Below are 26,939 nucleotides of genomic sequence, written 5' to 3'. Positions count from 1 at the left end.
TTATACCTGTGTTTTCTTCTAAGAGATTTGTAGCTTCAGATCTTACCTTTAGGTCTTTGATCCATTTTGAGTCAATTTTTGTATATGGTATGAGATAGGGGACCACATTCTTTCTCTCGCATGTTGGTGTCCTGTTTTCTCAGCACCATTTGTTGAAGAGTCTGTTCTTTCCCCCCATGGAATAGTCTTGTCTCCTTGTCACAATCATTTGATAAATGTATTGGTTTAATTCTGGGCTCTCAGTTGTGTCCTGTTGATATTTATGCCTATCCTTATGCCAGTACCAACTGTGTCTTGATTACTGTTGCTTTGTAGTAAGTTTTGAATTCAGGAAGTATGATGCCTCCAACTTTGTTCTTTTTCAAGATTGTTTTGACTCTTTTGGGTTCCTTGAATTTCCATTTGAATTTTAGCATCAACTTGTCAATTTCTATAAAGAAGCCATCTGGGATTCTGACAGGGATTGCGTCAAATCTGTAGATTAATTTGGGGAGTATTGCTGTTTTAACAATATAAGTCTTCTATCTATGAACATAATGTTTTTCCATTTATCTAGGTCTTTTAAAATTTTTTTCAAAAATATTTTGTAGTTTTCATGGGGCATCTGGCTGGCTCAGTCAGAAGAGCATGCAGGTCTTGATCTCAGGGTCGTGAGTTCAAGTAGAGACTACTTAAGTAAATAAACTTAAAAAAATTTTTGTAGTTTTCAGAGTTTAACCTTTTCATATTGGTAAAATACATAAGATAAAATTTTCCATTTTAACATTTTAAGTGTTTATTTGGTTGCATTAATTGTATTCACAAAACAAAATATAAAGTTTGCACTTATTTTGTTAAATTATTCCTAAGTTTTTTTTTAATGCTATCGTAGATGGAATTGTTTTCTTAATCTCATTTTCAGATTGTTCATTGTAAACGTATACAGATACAATTGAACTTTTTATATTGAGCCCGTATCCTGCAAAATTGCTGAACTCATTTATTCTAATAGTTTTTAGTGGATTCCTTAGGATTTTTATACATAAACTCATGTCACTTGTGAATAGAGATAGTTTTGCTTCTTCCTTTCCAGGCTGGATGTTACTTCTTTCTGTTGCCTAATTGCCCTGGCTAGAACCTCCAGCACAATGTAGAATAGAAGTGGTAAGAGTGGAAATTCTTGACAAAACGTCTGAGTCTTCCTCCATTAAGTTTGGTTTTAGCTGTGAGGTGTTTTTTTTTTCTTTTAGGTTTATTTATTTTGAGAGAGAAAGAGCGCGCGCGCACGCACACACACACACACACACACACACACACACACACGCGCATGGGGGAGGGGCAGAGAGAGACAGAGGGAGAGAGACAATCCCAAGCAGGCTCTGTGCTATCAGTGCAGAGCCCGACATGAGGCTCAATCTCCCAAACCACGAGATCATGACCTGAGCCGAAATCAAGAGTCAGATGCTTACTTGCTTGAGCCACCCAGGGGCCCCAAACTGTGAGTTTTCATCAATGCCCTTTATCAGGTGGAGGAAGTTTCCTTCTATTCTAGTTCGTTGAGTGTTTTTTCCATAAAAGGGTGTTGGATTTTGTCAATTACTTTTTCTGGGTCCATTGAGATAATAAGGTGGCTTTTGTTTCTCATTCTGTTGATGTATAGTGTATTACATTAACTGATTTTTGTATGTTGAACCAACCTTATGTTCTTGGGATAAATTCCACTTGGTCATGGTGCATGATTGTTTTTCAGTGTTGGCTGGATTTGGTTTACTAGTAGTTTGTTGAGGATCTTTACGTGAATAATCAAAAGAAATACTGGTTTGCAGTTTTTTTCTTTCCTTGAATGTCTTTGGTTTTGCCATCAGGGTAGTACTGGCCTTATAGAATGAGTTAGGAAATATTCTCTCTTCAGTTTTGTTTTTTTGTTTTTGTTTTTGTTTTTTTTGGTGAGAGTGTGAAAATTTTGTATTAATTCTTTAAATGTTTGATAGAATTCACCTGGAAATCTATCTGAGCTTTTCTTTGTGGTTAGTTTTTTGACTATTGGTTCAACCCCTGTACTTGGTATAGATCTATTCACACTTTCTCTTTCTTCATGAGTCAGTTTGGTAATTTTTATCTTTTTCAGGAATTTGTCCATTTTATCTAGATTAAATTTGTTGGCATAGAGTCTGTTCATAGCATTTCTTAATCCTTTTATTTCTCTAAGATCTGTAGTAATGCCTCCTCTTTCATTTCAATTTTAGCAATTTGAGTCTTCTCTTTTTTCTTGGCCATCCTTAAAAATGGTTAAAATGGCAAGTTTCAGGTTTCACCAACAATAAAAAAGTAACTGCAAGTAAAAGTAATTTAGATCCATCTATGCTGTTAGTTTTTTCTGCGCCCTGTACGGTATTTTATTCATGTATCACAGTTTATTCGTTCACTCTGGATGGCCATCTGGATTGGCCAGTTTTGGGGCTATTAATGAAGAGTTCTACTGGAAACTGCTTTGGTTTTTAAATTCCCCAGAGTTTCTTTGACTCCAATGCATCTATCATAAGTCAATTTTTCTTTAAAAATTCCTTTACGAACATTTTTTTAGTTACTTTTTGGTAACCTTGAACTCTACTAGTTTGTGGAGGGTGGTCATGGATGTTCCAAGTTACAGTTCTTTGTGATTTAGGATTGCCCCTGGTGCCAAGTATTAAAAATCTCAGAACATAAATCACAAAACTTATATTAGGCCAGTGCTATTATTATTTGAAATCGTTTTAAAATTATAAAAATAACATGTGTTCATGATTTAATAAATTGAAACAGTGCAGAATGGTATGCCATAGAAAGTAAAAGTCTTTCTCCTAATTTATAGAAGTTTTTAAGATTTACTTTTAAATTTTAGAGCATATTTTAGACTTCCCACTAAAATTGAATATTGATTTGAAAGGATTTTTAATATCAGAATATATTTCTATTCATAGTTTTAAAATTTTCATGAGAAATTAATGTTGAAATATGGTAATTACATATATCAAGAGGGTTGTGAGTTTTGTCTTAGATAGGCTTAGTTTTTATTGTTTATATTAATCTATATAACGCTAGTGAATCATTCATGCATTCCCAGGATGGAGTAAAGTACACTTAGCCATGGCGTTGTTTTTTTTTTCCCATAACTGCACAGCCGAACCTGTCGTGCTCATGTTTTATTAGTTTTAAATTTATATTCCCAACTGTAAGGGGGGGAATCTGTAGTTAGTGGACTCGTGTATAAAATAACTTAATTGCTTTCATTTTCTTTTGTCTGTGACCTCATTTTTAAATGAATTTTCACTAAAGAGTTAATTAGGGGAATTACCAGTTTTATGTTGTCAAAGCTTATGGCATTTATGTCCTGTTCTGTGACTATAATGAAGCCTTCCTTGTTTTGTCTAAGTTGGTTCTAAGAATTGGAAGCTAATAAATGGCATTTACAGTACAGGCATACCTTATTTTATTGCACTTCACTTTATTACGCTTCACAGATACTGCATTTTTTACAAATTGAAGGTTCGTGGCAGCCCTGTGTCAAAACTAGTCCGTCAGCACCATTTTGTTACAGCAATTTGCTCACTTCATGCCTCTGTCACATTTTGCTAATTCCTGCAGTATTTCAAACTTTTTCATGATTATTGTATTTGAGTTACTGCAGTTGCATGGTAAAACTTTAATGGATGAGGAGTTGCTTCTGATGGGTGAGCAAAGAACGTGGAACGTGGACTCTTGAGATGGAATCTGTTGCTGGTGGAGATGCCACGAAGATTGTTGACATGACAACAGAGGACGTAGCCGATCACATAAACTTAGCTTGATGACGCGGCTGCAGGGTTTGAGAGGCCGGGCTCCCATTTTCAAAGAAGTTCTCCTGTGGGCCAAATGCTATCAGAGACCATCGCAGGCTACAGAGAAGTTGTTCGTGACCGAGAGTCCATCCCTGTGGCAGACTTCATTGTTGTCTTGTTTTCAGAAGTCCCCACGGCCTCCCCAGCCTCCACCCATCGCCTGCCAGGTCAGCAGCCAGTACCATCGAGGCAGGCCCTCCACCAGCAAAAAGTTGACTGACTGAGAGCTCAGATGACGGTTAGCGTTTTTTTAGCAACAAAGTATTTTTAAATTGAGGTATAAACACTGACTTTTGAGACATGATGCTATTGTACATTTAACAGACTACAGTACAGTATAAACGTTACTTTTACATGTACTGGGAAACCAAAAAGTTCATTTGATTCCTTTATTGCAATATTCACTTTATTGTGTTAGTCTGGATACCTGCAGTATCTCCGAGGTACACCTGTAATTATGGTTATGTAACTTTTATTCACTGTGAAACCGAGTTGTGTGACTGGACCCAGAGAGAAAGTGCCTATCTGTGCCTTGAGCAGGAGAATCTAACTTCCTTTGCTGCTGCTGAGTCATATTCTACGATTGTTTATGTTCACCATCACTCTTTATCGGATTCTTTTTTTTTGGTGATTTGCTAGAGACTTTCCATGGTGAGGAGAGGATACGTGTGTTATACGTAGATGCTCAGTATAGTATGTGCATGTAACATTTTTCTGCCACGTAAGGATCGGGGTGGTGATCTTTCCAAATTATCGAATGTCTAAAAATGTCTTACTGTCTCCTCATTTTATTGGTGGTCTGCCTGAGTATGGAATTCTAGGTTCACAGCGTCTCCCTCTTGAAGAAGACACCGTGTTGTTACCGTGATGAGGTGTTCTGTGGTGGGTGGCTGTGATTTCATCTCTTTTTGAGGCCACTAATTAGAATGTTTTAAAGCTGTCTTCTCTGATTTATCTGTTTCTTGTGGAGTCAGTGCTTTGTTCATCTTGGAACTTTTCCTTTAAATACAGGTAGTCCTTGGATATCCGTTTGTCGTGGATTTTTCCCTAAAAATAATACAGAATTATTAGTCCCTATTGAATGGTGATATTTTTGAGTACCGCTAGATCCTTGGTTGATCAGATTTTATATTTTTTCTTCTCCAGTAGCATTTTTATCGCGACTGGTTTGTAATATAACTTCATTGAATACTAAGACTAAAACCTCAAAACACTTCCGCCATTCTCAGTTAATATCCACTCCATAGCACCACCCACATCCGTTCTCTTACGGTTTATTTTTCCCCTGCCACCCCAATTCTTGTTGATTGTATTGCAGATTTAATGATGCTGAAAATACTACATTTATTATCTGAGAAGAATATTTTCCGGTAATGAGCTGTAAGTGTTTTTAAAAATAAAGGTTGGGGGCCCCTGGGTGGCTCAGTTGGTTAGGCGTCCGACTTCGGCTCAGGTCATGATCTCGCAGTCCGTGAGTTCGAGCCCCGCGTCGGGCTCTGTGCTGACAGATCAGAGCCTGGAGCCTGCTTCGGATTCTGTGTCTCCCTCTCTCCTGACCCTCCCCCACTTGCACCCTGTCTCTTCCTGTCTCTAAAAAATGAATAAACATTAAAAAATTTAAAAAAAAAATAAAGGTTGGTGTGGAGAAATAAACCTTTTTCATTTTGCACGAAGTGTCCTCTAGTGGCGCCATTGGGGCGGAGTCTGTAGGTCAACACTTAGCAATAGGAGGATCTCAATAGGCCTTTTGAAAGCAAGAGTCCAAAGTATTGCTCTGCAGTGTGGGTCAGGTTCAGGGTGAGCATCTGTTATGCTCAGTACTGAGAGCATTAGTCACGTCAGCTTTGCAGAGTTGGTACAAAATTTTTACCAGCTCGTAAAACTGTTTTACGACCAGAAGGAATTCCAGCAATAAAACAAACGAACTCCTAACAAATCAACTGGGCACGTAGCAATTTTCAGGTTCGGATATGCTTCCAGTGAGGAAAACTCCCGTGTCGTTGGTGACGAGCTTGTAGTGGTTTGGATTCGGTCATTCTGCTTTGAGTATTTGTAAATGGACACTAATTTTTCACAAATGTCTAGCCTGATACCCCACGTCAAGCCTTTGACTGTACTCTGTTTAGATACCATGAAATACTGGATGACCCCTGTATGAAAATGTCACTCCTTTTTTGGAGTGGCTTGAATTTTTCATATGTTGATTGGTTGATTATTTATTTGTTTATTTGTTTGTTTGTTTATTTATTTATTTATTTTTTTTCAACGTTTTTTATTTATTTTTGGGACAGAGAGAGACAGAGCATGAACGGGGGAGGGGCAGAGAGAGAGAGGGAGACACAGAATGGGAAGCAGGCTCCAGGCTCTGAGCCATCAGCCCAGAGCCTGACGCGGGGCTCGAACTCACGGACCGCGAGATCGTGACCTGGCTGAAGTCGGACGCTTAACCGACTGCGCCACCCAGGCGCCCCTGTTTGTTTGTTTATTATTGAGAGAGAGAGAGAGAGGATGAACAGTTGGGGAGAGGCAGAGAGAGAGGGAGACACAGAACCTGAAGCAGGCTTCAGGCCCTGAGCTGTCAGCACAGAGCCCGACGCGGGGCTCGAACTCAACAACAGTGAGAGCGTGACCTGAGCCGACATCGGACACTTCACCTGCTGAGCCACCCAGGCGCCCCTCATGTGTTGATCTTCTTTATTTTTGTGATCAGTGTTCATAAAAGTGGTAGCAGTTGGCAGTATTTCCTACTCCGAATTTAAACTTCTTTTAAATTTTTTTTTTTTCAACGTTTATTTATTTTTGGGACAGAGAGAGACAGAGCATGAACGGGGGAGGGGCAGAGAGAGAGGGAGACACAGAATCGGAAACAGGCTCTAGGCTCTGAGCCATCAGCCCAGAGCCCGACGCGGGGCTCGGACTCACGGACCGCGAGATCGTGACCTGGCTGAAGTCGGACGCTTAACCGACTGCGCCACCCAGGCGCCCCTAAACTTCTTTTATTATGGGAAATTTCAGGCATAAAGAAGTAGACACTGGGATGATGAACCCCAGTTGAATCACCTGTCAAATCCTGGCCAGTCTACTTCATTTTTATCCCCCTGTTCCCCAAAAGGATTATTTTGAGGCAAATGCAAGACATTTGTGGTTTTAGTTGTAAATGCTCCTGTATATACTTTAAGAAGATAAAGACTTTCTTTAAAAACATAGCCATAATGACATTATGACATTGAAAAACTAACAGCAAAGTTCTCAGTGTCGTGCAATATTCAGTCATGGTTTATTTATTTACTTTACTTAAAAAAAAAAATATTTAGTTTTGAGAGGGAGAGAACATGCGAGTGGAGGAAGGGCAGAGAGGGAGAGAGAGAGTCCCAAGCGGTCTCTGTGCTGTCAGCCCAGAGCCCATCAAGGGGCTTAACTCACGAACCGGTGAGATCATGACCTGAGGCCAAATCAAGTGTTGAGCCACCTGGGTGCCCCTCAGTCATGGTTTAAATTTCCTTTTTGGTGGTGTATTCAGTTGTTTTACAGGAGCTCAAGCCAAGTCTGCATGCGGTGTTTGGGCTGCGCTCATCCTAAATCTTTTGCCCTGGAGGCTCCACCTCCCTCCCCACCCCCCTTTTCAGTTCCTTTGTTGAAGGAACCCGGCCAATTTGCCCTGTCCTGCTTGCACTATTTTAACTTAGTTCGAGTGTTTTCCTTACTGGACAAATACAGCTTTTGACAAATCATTATCATACTGTTGGTCCAGTATATTTTGTGGGAAATAGAGCTATTTGGGGTTTATAAATTGTTGTAAAAAATGTGATATTTCTTATTTTATTTGAAGTGTTTTTTGTTTTGTTTTGTTTTTGTTTTTTACTGTTGTGAAGTACGTTTTTCATCAGTGGCTGACGTGGCTATGATCCTGAGTGTGAGCCGGGTGTTGGGTTAGCCATGACCGAGGTTGGTGGTTAATGTTCCCAGTGGTGATGCAGGGGCTGGGGTGGGGCGGTGGGGTGGCAGGGTGGGCATCGATGGCCTCTCTTCTCAGCCTTGTGGACGTTCTTGTGGACTCCTGAGTGTGGCTGCAAGGATGCCTCTCCTCCCCCAGCCTGCAGGTCTGATTCCCCTCCCCCAGTGTTTCCCCCGTAGGGCATCTTAATGAACCCCAAGTATTTAAAGGGTTGATTCATGTTTAGCTAAAATCCTTCCCTTTTCCCCATACTTTACATCGACTTGTTCAGTTTTTTCCTATTAGTTTCTTTTTTTTTTTTTTAGGTTTATTTATTTTGAGAGAGAGCATGCGTGCCTGCATGAGCACGATGGGGGGGGGGAGGGGCAGAGAGCGAGGGAGAGAGAGAATCCTAAGCACGTAGTCTGATTCAGGGCTCCATTTCAGGAACTGTGAGATCATGACCTGAGCCGAAACCAAGAGTTGGATGCTTAACCGACTGAGCCACCCAGAGGCCCTTTTCCTATTAGTTTCTTACAACGCTTTATATTAGAGAAATTAACAACCCCTTTTCTTATATATGTTTTTCTTTGCCTTTTGTGAGCACTTGCCCGTGTTTTGTTCTGAGTTTATGACTACAAGGTGAAGTATAGGGTGCTGGGGTCTGAGCTCTCAAGTGCTGTCCTCCTTTCTAGCTGGATGTCTCCCCTTCTTGGGATGGGTGTCCCCCTACTTCCTGTGCTGGAGAGAATGCTGCGTGGCCCTGGGGTGGCAAGGCAGGGCCTTTGGTTTTCATGGAGTCTGGGTGTGTGAGAACCTCCAGGAGCACGCGGTTCCCCATCCCCAGGGGTGGCATGTGTCTGGCTGGAGTGCCTCCGGGTTGGGGAGAGGGGGCACCTCCAGTGCCTGGGGGTTCAGGGTAGTGAACACGGACCTGCGTGCAGGATGTGGGTGAGTGGGCCCTGGGGATGCAGTGGTCGGGGGTGGTGAGAGCAAGGACTCTGAACCGTCATCTCAGGCGCTCTGGTTCTGTAACTGAACTTGTGAAAAGTTAGCTCCCTGTACTGGGCGTCTGTGGGTGATGCTGTGCTCTTACTGGTCCCTGCAGTCCAGCTCCCAGAGACCTGGTGGGGTGGGCTGTCCAAAAAACACCTGTAGTGTGGCTGAGCAGGGCTGTGCTGGTGGCGGTGGGGGGGGGGGGGGGGGGGGGGGGGGGGGGCAGCAGCGGCCAGGCGAGCGCTGAGGCCAGGCTCTGAGTGCAGGTGTGGGTACGTATTCAGTTCGCTCAGAAGCACCAGAGATTCTGGAAAAGTGTGGTTGTGATCAGATATTGTAGTAGAATTCACTTTCACTGAAGGACTGGTTTAAGGAGAATGCAGTTTTGACCAATCCTTTATCATGCAGATGCAGACTGCACAAAGCCAGGCATCCTTTTTTGAAGTGTTAAACTTTTGCCAGCCTTCCAATAAAGTTTTACTGATTTACAGAAAGCTTCTGTCATTTGCCTTGTTTTTAGTGTGTTTCATCTCTGGCTTACCAGAGGCTTACCAAAGGCCACATGGAACCAGAGTAATTCTTTAAAAAGTCTTGGATAAAAGCAGCTTTCTTCCTATTTATTTATTCTGGGGACAGTGAGTTAAAAGATTCAGGAGGACATCTACCCTTTCTTCTCTACTAAGTGTCTCGATTATAGTCCTATGTGTCTTATTTCTTTTATGCCCTCATTTTTATATTACTGAAAAAGTATCAAGCACAGAGGGTTTGTTTTTTATTTTATTTTGACGCTTATTTATTTTTGAGAGACAGAGATAGAGCAGAAGTGGGGGAGGGGCAGAGAGAGAGGGAGACACAGAATCCAAAGCAGGCTCCAGGCTCTGAGCTGGTAGCACAGAGTCTGACATGGGGCTCGAACTCATGAACCGGGAGATCATGACCTGAGCCGAAGTCAGGCACTTAACCGACTGAGCCACCCAGGCTCCCCTTGTTTTCTTATTTTAAAAATGTATCTTAGAAATGCTTGGGTTCAGTTGGATAATGTGACATACCATGTAATGTAGGTAATGTGGCATCCAGCCTGACAGATGTAATTGTTGATGTTTAATTAGCATTTACATTTTTTTTTTAACGTTTATTTATTTTTGAGACAGAGAGAGACAGAGCATGAACGGGGGAGGGTCAGAGAGAGAGGGAGACACAGAATCTGAAACAGGCTCCAGGCTCTGAGCAGTGAGCACAGAGCCTGACGCAGGGCTCGAACCCGCAGACTGAGATCATGACCTGAGCTGAAGTCGGACGCTTAACCGACTGAGCCACCCAGGCGCCCCCAAGTAATTAGCATTTGAAACAAGGGAAGCCATTTTTATCACATCTAAAGTATTACTGTTCAAACTGTTCAAACAATTTTTATAAGCCTCTTTTTAGGGGAAAAAACCCCCACACAAGCAGGTTCTTCTACACGTTTAGAAGCATTTTGATGAAGCACTGTTTCCACCTTAGCCTTGTTGCCTTGGTCAAGGGCTTTGGAACAATGTGCCTGGAGCACCCAGAAGCATGAGCTTTGAGACTACAGTGGGTGACAGCTGGTGGAAGGTGGTAGCTGGCCCTGGAATAGGGAGTGAGGCTAGGCAGAGAAGCTGGCCTTTCTTCATGGCTCCTTTTTGGAAGGAAACAGGGTATCACTTTGTTTTTAATGGTTTTTTTCTTTGTCTTTTTGAGACAGAGAGAGCTAGCGAGCACAGGAGGGGCAGAGACAGAGGGAGACATGGAATCCGTAGCAGGCTTCAGACTCTGAGCTGTCAGCACAGAGCCTGATGCGGGGCTCGAACTCATGAACCATGAGATCATGACCTGAACCCGAGTCGGGCGCTTAACCAACTGAGCCACCCAGGCGCCCCAGGGTATCACTCTTGAGAGCAGCCTGCTGGGTTCTTTCCCCTGGTTCAGAAGCAGTGGCCTGGAAAGTCAGCGAACTGCTTACTGGAATTGCTGGATGCGTTGCCCTTTTGAATCTTCCTTGCCTGCTTGTTTTCATGTCTGGCCACTGGAAACTGAGGACCAGGTTCTAGAAGATTCATGTAATTTTTGTAGACAGTCTTTTCCCTTCCAGAGACTTCTATTCCTCATAAAAATACAGAGCTAGTGGCTAAAGAAAGTAAAATCTAGAATGGATTTTAGGTAAAGGGAAGATTACCTGTAAAAAGGATTACTCTTAACCTTTTTTTTTTTTTCCCTTTACACCATAGTATTCCTGGTATATTGACCATTCAGTTCAGAGTGATCAGTGATTGCCACGTGGACTTGGATCGTTGAATATTTAGCTCTGGGTGGCTGTTGTGGACATTGGAGAAAATGGTTTTTATACAGAAGGTTTACAAGCTTACGTAGGACTCTTCTGGTCTCAGGATGTATGCTAGAATTTTTAAAAAAACATATCTCTGGCATTAATTTGTTTTTCTAGTGTTTTCCAGTCCAGTGAATTTAAATACAGTCCTTTAAAACAAGAATTCCATATATAGTACTCAGATGAAAGAGTGCTCCGTATGTAAAGGTCATGAGCATGCAGTTATAAGGAAGGGCTTAGATGACGTCGGAGGAGGGTGGGGCTGGGAGGTCAGGGGTTCTTACTCAGTATCCTTAGGGCCAGGCAGGGAGTGTCCCTTCCGCTAAGTGCTGGTGAAAGCAAGTGATGGCGACAGGGGCGGGAAGGACTGGAGCAAATGGTAGGCAGCACGGTAGTGGTGGTTTCCGGGCAAGGCCCCGAAGAGGGAAGGCCTGTGTCCTGGGAGAGCCCCAGAGGTGTGGGGTGAGGGACCAGGTGCTGTCTGCCTGAGCACAGGCTAACACCTGAGGCTGCTGGCACTGCAGACGGCTGTCTGTCTGTCCCTGTTTGTTTCTGTGGGAAAGAGAATGGGGGTGAGAAGGGGAGCAGTGAGTTTTCCTGTGATGAGCCGAAGATCACAACACGATTCTGACGGCTCTGTGTATTGATGCAGTGAGCACTGTGCTCATGGTTCACGTCCACAGTCTCATTTCATTCTCCCAGTGGCCCTCAGTCCAGGGTTCTCTCTCATTTCCTGGAGGCTAGACTGGAGCTCAGATGAACTGTCTTGTAACGCCAGTGGGGTGGCCGAGTCTAACTCAGGTGCCTGCTCCCAGCCACTGTGTTTGTTGCTTCGTTTCAGTAACTTCTTTAAATATTCTTCATACCATTTTTTAAATTTTTATTTATTTTGAGAGAGTGAGCAGGTGAGGGGCAGAGAGAAAGAATCCCAAGCAGAGTCCACACTGTCAGTGCAGAGCCCATTGCAGGGCTCGATCTTATGACCCTCAGATCAAGACCTGAGCCGAAATCAAGAGCTTAACTGACTGAGCCACCCAGCACCCCACTAAATGTTCTTAAAACCTCTTAAATAAATGAATCATGTACCCAAGTAGGCTCTGTGGTGACCCCACCCCCCACCCCCAGGCATAACCCCTTCTTCTAGTAGTAGCCACTGCTGTGACCAGTATCACAGGTTAGTTATGCCTGTTTTTCAAAAAGTTTATTATTGTTTTAAGTGTGCAGAGAAGTGATTCTGATATCACAGATTTGTACAACCATTACCACTATCTAATTCTACAACATTTTCACCACCCGTGAAAGAAACCCTACACCCATTAGTAGCCACCATTCCCCTCCCCCAGCCCCTGACATCCTACTTTATGTCTCCATGGATTTGCCTATTCTGGACATTTCATATAAATGCAGTCATAAAATATTTGGCCTTTGTGATGGCTTCTTCATTTAGCAAAATGTTTTTAAGCTTTATCCATGTCATAGTATGTATCGGTATTTTCTTAATAGTACTTCATCGTGTGGATAGACAACATTTTGTTTATCTGTTCATCAGTTGATAGGCAGTTGGGTGGTATCTCATTTTTGGCTGCTGTGAATAATGCTGTGAATATTTGTATGCAAGTTTTTGTGTAGACATATTTTCATTTCTGTTGAGTAGATAAGTAGGAATGGAATTGCTGGGTTTGGGGATAAACTCCATGTTTAGCATTTTGTGCAACTACAAGACTGTTTTCCAAAGTGAGCACATCATTGTACAGTCCTTTTAGCAGTGTAGGAGGGTTTCTGTTTTTCCACATCCAGCCAACACTTGTTACTGTTTTTTCTTTTTTATTCTAGCCATGCAAGTGGGTGTGAAGTAACCCATTGTGATTTTGATGTGTATTTCCCTGATGGCTAATCATGTTGAGCATCTTTTCATGTGTTTATTAGACATTTGTGTATCTTCTTTGGAGAAATGTCTGTTCACATCCTTTGCCCATTTTTAAGTTGGCTGATTTGTCTTTTTATTGGTGAGTCGTAACAGTGTTTTGGTATATTTTGGATATAAGTTCCTTATCAGACATACAAATTTGTGCATGCTTGAAAATTTGCACATATTGTCTCCATTCTATAGTTTGTCATTTCATTTTCATTGGTGTCCTTTGAAGTACAAACATTTTTAGTTTTGCTGAAGTCCAATTTATGTTTAGAAATTTTCTTGCTTGGGTTTTGGTTTCATGTTTCAGAAACTTGCCTAGTCCAGGGTCACAGAGATTTATTTGCGTGCTTTCTTCTAAGGGTTTTATGGTTTTAGCTCTTTTTAGGTCTTTGATCCTTTCTGGGTTACTTTTTGTGTATGGTGTGAGGTAGAGGCTCATATCTATTCTTTTGCATGCGAGTATTAAAGAGTTTGTTAAAGAGACTGTTTTTTCCTCATGAATTGTCTTGGAGTTGTGTCTGTTTCAGAGTTTCAGACAGTGGAATCACATAGGATTGTGTGTCTGCTCTCTTTAGCTTCACGCTGTATCTTTGACATTCATCAGTGTTGGGTGCAGCAGTTCCTTCTTTTTTTGTTGGTATGTGTGCCCATTGCACCAATACTGCACATTTGTCTGCTCTCCTGGGCATTGGGTTGTTAGCGCTTATGGCGGTTTGAATTAAGCTGCTCTGAACATTCTTGTGTCTTTTTGGTAGACATAGCTGGATCACAGGGTGTGCACGTATGGGAGCTCAAGAGATAACAAATACAAATGGGGAGAATGTAAGGATGATAAATAATCTGTTAGAAGGGTATGGAAGGATTGTTTACTCTGATTACCAGCTTTTAAAGAATTTGCGTGATACGCTTCACCTTTAACCAGAACGATACTGGCTACCAGTGACTGTTCGTGCCGCAGAAGATGTACTGACCATGAAAGCAGGAGCAGCTGTTACCTTACCGTGCGGAAGGAAAGCCAGACTTCTCTGATTTGCAGCAGTGGCACACACAGAAAATCTGATAATATACTCCGCCTGGAGGATTCTGTTAAGAACACTAAGAAAAATAAGGGGAGTTCTCTTTTCCTCTCATTTTAAAATTGGAAAATTTGTTCTGAGAAATATGAATAATCATATATGTGAGAAATAAAGACAAAAAGAGAATAAAAATACCAGCCATTTATATGAACTTGGGCTTTGTGTTTTCTTAGCTTACTTTATCAAAAGCAGGTAATGATCTCTATCCTGCAGGTTTTAGAGATTGTTTTATGACATCCGTGACGCGTATGAAAACGTTAAGCAAGGGGTGGCTGCCGTTAGCAATGGAGTGGATTTAATATTTTATCAAATATTTGGGGTGGAAGAAAGAGTAAAAGACAAATTTACTCAGCCAGGATCTCACTTAAATAGGACCGTGGCGTAAGTTTGAATGAATGGTAACGGAAGGTTGGTGGATATTGTCTGGTGGCTGAAAATTCCCTCAAATGACTGATTACTGAAATTCGGTCACCTTTATTTTGAATGTGTTGATTTGCTGACGGACGCTCTGCAGACTTCCCACTTTGTGATTTTACTCTCCCCACTGCTTGACTCTCAGCTGCAGTGTCCTTCCTGTATACCATGTTGTTAGTGTCCTTTGTCTCGAGCCCTGTGACTGTGTCTTCAGGAAATGTGCCAGCCAGGCTCGAGCACGAGATGAGAACCAGGAGGAGCAGGTTAGGACCTACTCTGACAGACTGGTGGCAGGAACTTTGGAGCCCCTCTTCTTCCCTTCCCTTCCACCACACAGAGGTGGTGTAGACACGCCCCCTTCTGGGTTCCCGTCCTTGCCCTTGCCGTTACTCCTGCCCTGCTTCCTGCCCCGCTGGTCACAGCCCAGTTGTAAGTGTCTGCGCAGGATGGCTCTGGCCTTGTGCTGGGTAGGGGGGAGGAGTCCGTCCTTGGTTGTCCATCCCCCGGCCCCTTCCTCGTCCTGGTGAGGGCCGGATGACCTGTGGGGCACCACCGTCTGTAGCCATAGAATGCTGAAGGTGAACTTTGTCAGTTATGATGATTCCTGGCTGCCTAGTTAACAAAGTAAGATTTGGGATTACAAAACCATCTTTAGAGCGGCTGTGATACTTACTGCTGAGCTAACAGACTGCACACTGTGATTGTAGGTGGCCTTACATACCTCTCTTTGGCACACTGTGAAGTCTTTATTATAATGTGTATGTGTGTATATACACACACACATATATACTTATAATCTCAGGTGTTGACTTGATAAAGCAGTATGTATGTTCCTAACTTTATTTTCTTTAGCAATATTAAAATTTTTTACTCAGAATTCAATAAAGATCAAGAAAAAAAAGAAAAGCCAGTGAGTAAAATCATTAATTTCTACCAAAAATAAAATAAAATGACCACAGAGCACTGGTGCGGGTGCGTGTGGTCGGAGCCCCGTGCGGGTGAGAGGGCAGTCCCGGGAGACACCGCTGAGGTCCCGGCACCGGCCTTGGAAAATGGAGTGTCGTTAACATTCATTGTAAGGAAATGGCTGTATTCTGTGGATTGCTGGTTGAAGCTTGAGACATTTAATTGATAACCCCGGGATTATGGTTTGCTGTTACCATCTAAACCAGTGAAAACGAGCTTTTTGTTGATAACATCTGTGATGTCAGTAACACAGACTCCTCTCCATCCCCGCCCCCATCCACGAGCCTGATGGGTTAGTTGATCAGTGAGATGTTAGCAGTTTCAGAACGGATCACCTTTACCTCTACCAAGATGAGTAGTCTTTTGTTTTTTGTTTGGTGAAAATGATTTCAGGCATCTAGTCCGTGCATTTTTTTTGTTTAGCAGTGAAACTCTTCAGAATGGTGCGTTCGTTCTCCCTGTGTTCACTACCGCCTCTCCCGTTCTCAAACTCACTGTAATCAGGCTTTTGTCCCTCAGCGTTCCCTGAGCTACTGCTGTGTCAGGGCCACCGTGATGTCCACATGGCAAAAAACAGTAGTTAATTCCCAGCTTGTCGCGCGTCTCGATCTGGTTCCTCCTCGAGGCTCCCGGCTGGTTCCTTCTCTTCCCCCCCAGCCTCCTGATCTCCAAAGGGCCCGTCCTCACGTCCCCTCCTCTGTCTCTGCTAACCCTCAGGGATCTCATCCACGCCTGTGACTCTGATGCCAGCTGTACACCGAGTACCCACATTCACAGCTCACGGCCAGGCTCCGGTGTCCCGCCGCCTCCCGGCAGACAGGTGCAGCTCACCCCACAGTCCGCTCCATCCCCCCGCCATCTCACTCACTGGCGGCTCCCAGCAAACACCCCAACACCTCGGATAATTCGGATAATGTGCACACTGCATATGCAGCCGTGCATGAAATCCTGTGGGCTCCACCTTCAAACTGGAGTCAGAATCCAGCCCCACCAACTTTGCAGCTTCTGTCCAGACCGCCGGCTCTGTATAAACTCTCCTTCCTTACTCTACAACATTCCCAGTTTCCCTGCCCTTTTTCCTTTTTTCTGAAGGATTTACTGTTTTCCACATAACTGCCTGTTCTTCATACGTATGAGGAAGGTAGGGATTTTTGTTCCCAGACCTAGCCATGCTGCCTAGAACAGTTCCTGGCAAACAGAAGGTGCTTAATAAGTTATTTGTTTAATTGATCCTGATATATTTTAGAACTTGTAGATAAAACCTTTTGGGTTCTTACCGGTTAGGTAGTGGTCATTACGTCAGGGACAACAAGCATTTTTATGCAGTACTGTGGTTTACGAAATGCTTTCACGTGTTAACCTCATGTCTTCATTTATTCAGTCAACACAGACTTCAGTCAGCGTAACCTCCCCCCTATGGGATCCTGGGGTCCTCGCTGTGGCTTCCGAGTGAGATAAACGAGCCAGGTCTGTGTTCACGCTGGCCCCCCTCACTTGCTCAGCCAGCTCCTTCTGCCCCTGCAGGTTCTTCCAGATGGAGACAGCTGGTCCCCTCCTCCATACCTTTGCTCACACCGCCCCTCTCAGGCTCATGGCTGCGCGCTCTCACACACACGGGTGCTCCTGTGTCTAATACAAAAGCAGGACTTCAAGGATGATTTAACTTTGACTCGTTTTTCCCTCTGTCTTCCACAACCCCCTTCAAAAAATACATTGTCATGTTTTCTCCCTTGTGCCCTCACAGCTGGTTTCTTTTCTTTGTTTTCTCTTTTACTCATACAGCTTGTTCCTTAAAAGTCTTTGTAGCCCTCCCCTTGCTTCCCCATGTGCCGTGTTCAGTGTGTTTCTGTCCCTGCTCTCTGCTAAGCCCAGAGGACCCCGAACGACAGGGACGTGGCCTCGGGAGGTGGCCCCGCGGAGGGGGTCCGGTCGCAGTCAGGCTTTCCTTAATAAATAGGGTTTGAATTGAATTTGGGCCGGAGGTCTGCATTGCTCAGATCTTGCAGGGCGTGTCTGAGATGGATAAGAAGCAGGTCCTTATCTAGGACTGAGAACTCTGGGACAAAGCCAGAGGGTCACCGCGCCATGATGCTGTTTACGGCAAAGGTGCGTGGTCAGCTGGTAGGTGCCCGTGACCAGCAGCGGTCCACATGGCTGAAGCGGAGGCCTGCAGCCGGCCTCAACCTCCGCTCACCTAGCTGGGTCTTTTGAATTCACCCTCCTGGTGAATAGTTCAGATGTTAAAGCAAAATACCTTCAGATCTGTGGCATTTGACGATGGTCGCAGGTAAAGGAAGGGTGTGGAGGACTTAGAGCTCGAAGAAAAACTATAGAGGTGGTTGGAAGGCCCTAGGGGGCTGAACAGGACAGAAAGGAACGAGAAGCTGTGCCCGTTCCTGGCGAGGATGAGACGCAGTTTCCCCAAATCTTTGCACTCCATGGTTGGGTTCTTCACCAGCACCTGAGTGAAAGAAACAGACGAGCCACCGCATTAAATTACTATTTTTCTGACTTAAGTTTTGGGGTGGGGTACGTCAGAGGGTAACAGAAACCTGAAACATTTCTTCTGTCCGTGTCAGTTCGCGTAATCCCAGAGCGAGGAGGTGGCTTAAGGGTCCTTAGGGAGGGGCACTGGGGGGTCGCTTCCGACCAGGCCTCCACTCCATTATCTCAGGCTGCCAGAGGGCGGAACAGCTGCCCCACCGGGACTCAGGACCCTGACCCTAGTGCCCTGAAAAGACACAGACTGGACCTGCCATCAGCCCTGGGTTCAAGGCCTGCAATCAGGGGCACAGATCCAGAGTTTCTCGCAAGACGAGGATAATGCCACCTCCCACCTGGCAGGGTTGCTGGGTCGGGTGGGCAGCAGTAACATGCATTTGGTGCAAACTCACAGCCATTTTGTGGCCACTCAGATGCTGTGGGTGGCTTCATAGCAGGTGCACCAGGAAATGCTCTAAATTAATGGCTGACTGTTTGACATGCACGCACTGTGCCCTGTACCTGTTTTATTGAGATGAAGCCAAACAAACAAAATAGCTAGAACTCCTATGTTAAACATTCTACTTAACCACAGGAAAAAAAAAAAAAATGAATCCTTCGGAAGGGTTTTGTCCCATTTCGCCCCAAAGGTGGTAACCTGACTGTGCCCTTTCAAGCATGTCTTCAGCTCCTGCACTGCAGTTAATGACGAGCCTTTGAACAGGTTTGTGGAGCAGCCCCGTCCGGCCTGGCGGGTGTCTGTCACAGGCTATGCCCGAGGCAGAATTTCCTTTCCCCTCATGTTTTGCACTTATAAAGACATCCTCAATCTGGGTGTCACCGAAGAAAAGGCGCAGGTCAGGTGGGAATGTGAAGGTCACCGAAACATTCGAGTGCACTTCGCCGCCTGGCGGAGAGTTCCTTGACGGGGAGTCCGGAGACACGCGGCTTCAGTCTGGGATCAGAGGTGCCTCATCCACCGGGGGCGGGGCGGTCCTGAGTGCAGACTGTCTGGGGTGGTTTGGACTCTGCAGGCAAACTTTTCCTTCTCCCCTAATCTAGCATGTCCAGGAGCCTCTGCCTGGGGCAGCCCTGACGTTTAAGGTGTGCTCCTCAAAATAGACCACCCTCTAGGGCTGTATAGGGCCCCTTTTGGCACTTGGTTTACAAGGCTGCTTAGTGGCAATTATTGGGTACTATTTAGGTGTCATCCATCTGTAATCGGCCTGGCGAAACTGTTTTGTAACAAGTCTTTATCTTCTTGGTAATTTTGCTGGATTCTAGGATCATTTTGGTGGTAGGTTTGTTTACTTATTGTTAAATATGACATATAAGTAATACTAATATAATAAGAAAACTATGTCACCCAATAGCTGTAGCTACCGTTTAATGAGAATTTACTATATGCTAGACAGAGCTAAGTGCTTTGCTGGGCGGTGGGGTGTTATAACACGGTAATTTATAGTATATATAATATAATTCAACAGTCTCAGTCACTTTTTGGGTAGGCACCATTCATCTCAGCAGGTGAGCAGACAGCCTTAGAGAAGCCAAGGAGCTCTGCCGGGTTCACGCAGGGGCCCAGCGTGTTTGTGTCTAACACCGGGCCCTGGGGTAGTTTGCCCCTTCTGCTCAGTCCTGGAATGGTGATCTTGGAGGAGGTCACCCCAGCCTCGGCCCCTGCCATGTGCTAACCAGCACACAGTCTGTACTTTTGATTTTCCTGTTTCTTAACTTTAGAGTGTACATATACAGCATGCTTCTAGTGACTCACGGAAGAAATGGCCTGAAACTGGCTTTCTTTCTGGTGTAGGCACCAAGGCACAATGCAGTCTTCTGTTTGTGCGTTTGTTGCATTTGTGTGACTTGTGTATATGTATGCCTCACTCAGTTGGCTCTGCTTTTTATATCGTTCCATTGTACCCTAGGATTTTTTTTAAGTAGGCTTCGTGCCCAGTGCGGAGCCCCAGGTGGGGTTTGAAGTCACGACCCTGAGATCAAGATCTGAGCTGAGATTAAGAGTTGGATGTTGAACTGACTGAGCCACTCAGGTGCCCCACTCGGGTATTTTTTTTTAATTTAAATGTGTATTTGTATTCATATCAGTCGGGTAGTTGGCTTTAGAAATCAGACATCTGTTGTGACGACTGCTCACTTTGCATAGGCTCTTTGCCCAGCAGTTTGTGGGGGAGACTTGTGCTGCTCTCAGGTCGAAAAGACAGTCGCTTCTAAGTTGACACACAGCAGTGAGGCAGTGGGATTTTAGGTCGGTAATTTACAAAGCAGGGCGGGCCAAAATTACAGTGGTTTGAGAAAAGCAGTCAATCAACAACCGAGTGGATGCAGAGACGAAGGAATGCGTGGCTGACCCCAGGAGTCCTTGAACTAGGTCTGAGCAAGGTTAGCCGAGGCGGGGCCAGCCAGCGTTAGTGTGACAGCAGGCTGTTGGAATGAGATCTTTCCTGGTTTATTGTTGACTCCCTGCTACCTCCCCACCCATCTCCCCACCCTGACTTCTCCAGTTTCCACTGACTCTGTCTGTGCCTTCCGGGCGTGAGTCAGAGGAGGGTAAGGGGCTTCTCTTTCAGTTCTCAGAAGTCTGAGATTGCGTTAAGTTAAAATGTGATGTTTGTTCATGTTACCACACTGTAATTCCTGATTATCAGCCTACCTGGGTGAGTTCATATTTAGAGGACTTTATCCACAGGGCCCCTTGGAAGATTCAGAACTGGCAATTTATAACCAGAAGGGTTTGTGACGGACTCCCGATGAAGGAAAGTGTTCTGTCATTTAACAAAATTAGATATTAAAACAAGTAAACCCCATTTCATGTAAGTTAAGCACATTTTTCAGAAACCTTATGATAGGTGTATCAGCGGTCTGAACTGTGAGAATGAATTTGAAGCAGTTTTGAAACTGACTAAGCTGGTACTTGGAGGAAAGTGTCTGCTTTTTCTGCCCCTTGTTAGATGACAGCCTCAGCCTGACTCTCCGTCCTGCCCTGCTCTCCAGTTCCCCTGTGTGGGCTCATCGGGGTCAAAGTCATGCCTTGCCCACTTACCGTCCTGCCTGTGGCCACACTCCCCGTCCTTGGGGTGCTGTTCTGGCTGGCCCTTTCTCCTCTGTGAGAAATGAGGTCCGTAGAGCACGGGCATGTTCCTGGGACTCCAGTGCCATTCCTGGGCTCCTCCCAGAGCTGCCCCTGTCCTGTACCCAGCCAGCAGTGGGGCCGCCGCTGTGTGCAGCAGCAGGTGTTTGACCTGTGGTCCCTGGATGGGACCTGAGCAGTAGCTGGCAGTTGCTGGGGGAGGACTTCCAAGAGCGGAGCCCCACACCACAGAGTGGAGTGGACTGGCACTGGGGAGGGAGGGGAGCTGTTCCTCGTGTCCCCTTGTCACTTGGCTTTGGGGGCTCCTGTTTCTTCAGTAGCAAATGTATTATGTGTGCTGGGTAATCTGTACGACCGGTTCCAGATGCCTGACCACCGAGTGGCTGAAGCTGCCACAGTGGAGCGGGCGGGTGACGGGGGCGGGCAGTGCGGGTCGAGTCCAGAGGGAGGTCATGGTGCGAGCTCGAAGGGGGCAGAGTGGCACTTCCCGTGTGCCTTCCTGTGGGCTGCTGCTCTATGACACAGTCCTCTTTCCTCTGAGTGTCCCTCCCTGACACTCCTTCCAGCCAGTCTGATCTTATTTCCTCTCCTGATAAACAAACCAAAGGCGGGGGGGGGGGGAGACATGGGTTTCTCATTTCACAATGATTTTCTGTCCGTTTCAGCCAAAGATCCTCCCTCCACCCCCAGTTCTTCCTGGCAAAGTGCTTTCCTGTTTAAAGGGAACCCTGGACTCCAGTTTTTCCTTATAGATGGGATCTCCTGTTGGCTAGTGCTTGCCTTTGGTTGATTAATTCATTGCCTTTTAGGGCAGTAAGAGAGTTCTTTTGGGGACAGTCTTGGGTTGTGGAAGAATGAAGAGATTAGGAAAAGAAAAATCTCTGAATAAACATTTAGCGCTCTAAGGGCTAAAGCTTTGTTCAGTCTTTTTTGGTGGAAGATATCCTAGGTTGTTGAATATACTTTTACCTTAGAAAATATGACACCACTCCCCCCCCCCCCCCCCCCCCCCCGGAGGTGACCTTTTTCTGACACCGCATCGTCAGGTGGGCATCCAGTCTGCTGTGGCACTGCATCCCCACCGTGGTGCTAGGGCCTTGGGCAGTGGTGGGTAACAGGGCAGAAGTAGCCCTGCCTTCCCGGGCCTTCCGGGCCAGTGGGGAAGACGTCAGTGAGCTGGTATGGCTCCGAGGCCTACTTCCTGGAGGACTGATGGGCTCCTGACCCGGTCAGCCGGCTGGAGTTAGGGCCACCTCCCACCTCGGGGGTCCCAAGGATGAGCAGGAGCCTGTGGGGGTGAGGGTTCTGCTTAGGAAGACCCAGGCTTGCCTGAGGGCCTGAGCAGCAGAAGGACCTGAGGTGTGGTGGGACCGGGGTGGGGGACGGGGGTGTAGGGGGGCCCCCCGGAAGGCCCACACGTGCAGCAGGCTCTGAGCACGCAGGTCTTAGCCCGGAGCCATGCCCCGCTGTGAGGAGTCCGAACCGGGGAGGTGATGCGACTGTGTCGGCTTTGGCACAGGTGGTGCCGTGGCCGGAGAGGCTGGAGAGTGGGTGCGAGGGCACAGGCGAGCTGGGAGGTCCCTGCAGAGGGACGGGGGCACCGGGGAGTGGTCCGAGATGGTGCACAGGTGCAGGCGCAGGGGGAGGTGTGGGCGGCGCACGACCCTGAGCAACCCCACCCCTGCAGTTGCTGGAGCCAGAGTCCCGCGGGGGCCTCCGGCAGCCGGGCTCACTTCTCTGTCCTGGTGCCAGCACACGGGCGCCCAGCGAGTGTTTGCTGAGCTGTCACCTTTTGGTGTTGGCTCATGGGATGTGGAGGAGAGGTAATTTCACCCTTTCCAAAATGTATAATAGTTATGTTTCTCTTACTTCAAAATCTACAGGTTCATTATCATCATGAAAATCAAACATTTTAAACATTATAGCTGATCTGTTTTCTTCACGTTACCTGAGATGTCTGTCTTCTAGGAGAACCTTAGCATAAATGATATTTAAAGTGAATACCAGGGGCGCCTGGGTGGCTCAGTCAGTTGAGCATCTGACTCTTGATTTTGGCTCAGGTCATGATCTCCCGGTTCGTGGGTTGGAGCCCCGCATCGGGCTCTGTACCGACGGCACGCAGCCTGTGTGGGATTCTCTCTCTCCCTCTCTCTCTGCCCCTCCCCTGCTCACGCTTTATGTCTTTCTCTCTAAATAAAAATAAAATAAACATTAAAAAAAATAAAAAATAAAGTTTTCATCTTAAAACAGTTTTTTTAAATGAGCCCAAATGGTGTTTTAATTGTTGTGGTTTTGCTCTGCATCCTGCATACTTTGAATGGGTGACAAGCTGAGTCACACCCCAGTGCATATAATTTCCTGGGACGTTCCGTGTCCCGAAGAGCATCCCAAGCTCTAGATTAAGTCAGCGAAGTAACATTGGCAGACTGAAAAGAGGCTTAAGAAATGCCAGTGCCCGGGCTCCTCCAGGTCGGTGGTCTCCAGATTCCTGGCAGTAGACTGTCCTCCCCTCCCGTCCCCATCTCTCCTCCACCCCCCGCGTCGCCTGGTGCTTCTGAGGTGGTGAGTTTTTGCACGTGTGAAACAGCAGTCAAGTTTTACAAGGTTGGCGTCCTCGCTGCCTTGGGCCCCGCAGCAGAAACAGGGAACGTGTTGATTGCACGCTGCCGTCATCCCTCCCTTCCCCCCCCCAAACCTGCTCACCCTGGGTCTGTCCCACGGGAGTCAGTGCACCGTCCGCGGCGGTCCCCTCGAGTTCTTCCCCCCACGTCGCAGGCCACTGCGCTTCCACAGCCTAACCTGGGTGCGGCCGCTTCTTCCTCCTCTCCCGCCGTGTGGGTGTCGTGTGTCGTCATCATGTGTCGTCGGCGGCGGTGGGAGGCGGCACCCTCAGCTCTCTCTGCTTGCACACCTGTGCCTACGTTCACCTCCTGTCTCCTCGTGATTACACTCAGGTTATGTAACTTGGGCAGGAAAGTCACAGAAGTGACGCTGCATTTTCTCACTGGGTCCCATCAGGTGACGTCACAATTTCGTTTTGTCACACGGCTGGTGGTAGTGTTCGCTCTGATCCCCCGATTTAGGTAGTGGTGTTCTCCAGACCTCGCTGTAAAGTCACCTGTTTCCCTTTGTTGGTAACTATTGTGTTTGGATTTACTTTGAAACTATATAAATACCTCATTTCTCATTAGATTTTTAAACTTTCAGATCAGTATGGACTCCTGGTTTCCTCTTTAATGTATGTAGTCTGTGACCATTGGCGTTGATTTTGAGTACCCATGACTCTTCGAGCCCTTCTTTGCTTTCTGGCACAGAATGTTCTAGCGCCGGCTCTGGGAGGGCCCGAGGAGTCCTGGCTCCTTTGCCGGAGGCTGGTATTTAGAAACCGAGCTCAGGCGCTAGATGCGCTCGTTGTTGGATGTTGCTGCCTCCTGGCCTGTCGGTGGACAGAACGAGGACCCTGTGTATGTACCCAGCCGTTCAGGTCTGTGTTTTTGATGTCCCTGTATATCATCATGAGGTCACACTGACACCCCCGATTCTGATCCAGTCCTGCAGGGTTTATTCTCCCTTACTCGTCTTTGTTTTTAATTTTTTTTAATGTTTATTATTTTTGAGAGACAGTGCGTGAGTGGGGGAGGGGCAGAGAGAGAGGGAGACAGAATCCGAAGCAGAGCTGTGAGCACAGAGTCCGATGCGGGGCTCGAACTCACGAGCTATGAGACCGTGACCTGAGCTGAAGTCGGACGCTCAAACGACTGAGCCGCCCAGGCTCCCCAATTCTCCCTTATTGGTAACTCCCTTCCCTGACAGTGAGGACCCTGGCTCCCGTTATCCTGAGTTTGTTCATTTATTTGATCAGTCCTCCTGGTTACGACCCATCTCCCATCCCGTTGCCCTGCAGGAGCGTCCTCTTGACCCAGCATCTCCCCGTTGGGGCTCTGACCCCGCTCCCTGTTGGGCTCTGCCTTAAGGGCTCCAGAAGGAGACTGGAGGGGGGTGGAGGAGGGAGAGGGGCCCGGGGACTTCCTGCCTGCTCCTCTTTGAGTGACGCCCCTGTAACCCTTCTTCCTCCAGGCCAGAGTGCCTGCCAGTAGTAGCTGCTCAGGACATCTGGGCGTCAGGTGGGCCTCTCTCCCTCTCAGCCTCTCGGGTCCCCGCCCGTGAGCACAGAGACCCCGGTGCCAGCAGCAGCCCACCCTCAGCCGTGCGGAGCCCTTTGCCTAGTTTCCGGAATTCCCTCCTTCGGTTCCCTGACCCCACGGGTAGTCGTGTTGCTTCCTGCGTGTGCGCCTGCTGTGTCCGTGGCGAGTTAGCGCTCCTAACAGTTCTTTACGTGAAACTTTGGTGCTCAGAGAGCTGGTGTGCTTCTGTCTCTGGGCTCCGCCCGACCCGGATGACAGGGTCACCCTGGTTTTGCATTGACTCTGGTTGACAGCCCCCTCTCTGCCGTTCACCTGAGAAGTCCCGTGGGATCAGCGTGACTTGGTGGCCCTGCGCAGCGGACAGGGCGGTCTGCTGCCGTGCCTGCTTGTCTTCGTGATTGGTACACGCCAGTGTCACGTTTTCACTGCGTCCTCAGAACTCTTGGGTCTTTTCAAGCGTTCGTCCCATTTTCCCTGGTTTTCCCGTTCATCTGACTGGCCTGGTGAATTCATGCCCATCCAGTTCGGGGAAATTTGCGCAGAACTGTGTACAAGGCAGAAGCAACAAGACCGTTTGTATCAAAGAGGAGGAGGGAACTCGACGAGGAGGATAAGGTGATGGATGTGGAAAGAACAGGGATGGCCGCGAGGCACTTCGCTCCTACCTGCGTCGGTCCTCAGGGTCAGTGGGCCCCTGAGGTGGGTGAGGAGTCCCGGAGGACGAAGTGGCTTCTCTGGCACGGCTGGCTACCAGGTGGTACACGGAGGAGCTGAAGCTCCAGAATGGGCGCTGGGCCGCTCGCCCCCGACCCCCCTGCACCGTCAGGCCACGCCAACGCGTAGAGATGGTTACAGCTGGAAGTTACGACAAACACTGCATGTTGTCAACGGCAGACGAATAATGGGTTATCTATTTTTAAAAGCTGTTTAGCAGAAAGTAGGATTGAAGGTTAGATCTTTAAAGAGTGGATAACTTTGTAGGCTCTAATAGTGAAATGACGAAGGAAAAAAATGAATCAGTTCAGTTTTGTTGAAAATATTTTTATGAAAAGTAATTTCTGTAAAGTAAAAACAGCGTAATTGAGATGAAAAGCAGGAACCGAGCGGAGGCGTGGCGTTTACAGGTAGCATGTTTCACAAAGTCAGAGTAAAGCACTTATGCAGTAGGTTAAACAAGATTAAGACGTGATCGGTGAGCAATTGTGATGAGTGGGTAGTCCTCCCCGTAGGGCTTACGAGTAGACTCGCCAGGCCTCAGAGAACTGTCCGTTCAAAGGCAGGTGAACCATCCGTGTATGGTGTTGGGGGGCGGGGTGTGGTGACAGATTAGGAACCACAAAAAAAGTTAGTGCCTTTTGGAGAATCCTGGAATTTCATCCTAAAATTACTTTAAAATAGTAAAAAAGCTTCTGTGCATGCAAAGGTTCATTGCAGATTTATTCACCATAAAGAAGGTACTGATTTTCAAAATTAAAAGTTTAACCTGTCTGTTCAGTAGACACATGATTTACAATTGTTGGTGCACCAACTTAGTGAAATAGCATGCATCTGTTAAAATGATAATTGAGTGGTACAGAAACATGAGACATCTAAAAAGTAAAAGAATACAGACGATATGAAACATGGAATATGCCTACGAGCAAGAGTGGCACGGGGTCACGGGCAAATTAAAAGTGGCTCATTACGGGTAGGATTCTCTTTGATTTTCATGAATATGTGTTTG

General features: G+C 46.4%; 1 protein-coding gene and 1 long non-coding RNA gene across 2 annotated transcripts in view; both read left to right on the top strand.

Annotated features, from left to right (window-relative positions):
* The window catches only part of CDC42BPB (CDC42 binding protein kinase beta), a 105,943-nt gene that overhangs the window by 11,360 nt on the left and 67,644 nt on the right, over positions 1–26,939 (top strand). The gene's annotated exons all lie outside the window — the stretch shown is intronic.
* On the top strand, positions 1,939–14,252 carry LOC121032323 (uncharacterized). Its single transcript, XR_005791230.1, has 2 exons — positions 1,939–4,074; positions 13,948–14,252. It is a non-coding gene; the product is annotated as an uncharacterized LOC121032323 (long non-coding RNA).

This window comes from Herpailurus yagouaroundi, unplaced genomic scaffold, assembly GCF_014898765.1.
Source record: "Herpailurus yagouaroundi ecotype Mexico unplaced genomic scaffold, PumYag 141, whole genome shotgun sequence".
In the NCBI taxonomy this organism is placed as follows: domain Eukaryota; kingdom Metazoa; phylum Chordata; class Mammalia; order Carnivora; family Felidae; genus Herpailurus; species Herpailurus yagouaroundi.
Note: the sequence above shows the minus strand (reverse complement) of the source record. Positions and strands in the feature narration are given on the sequence as shown.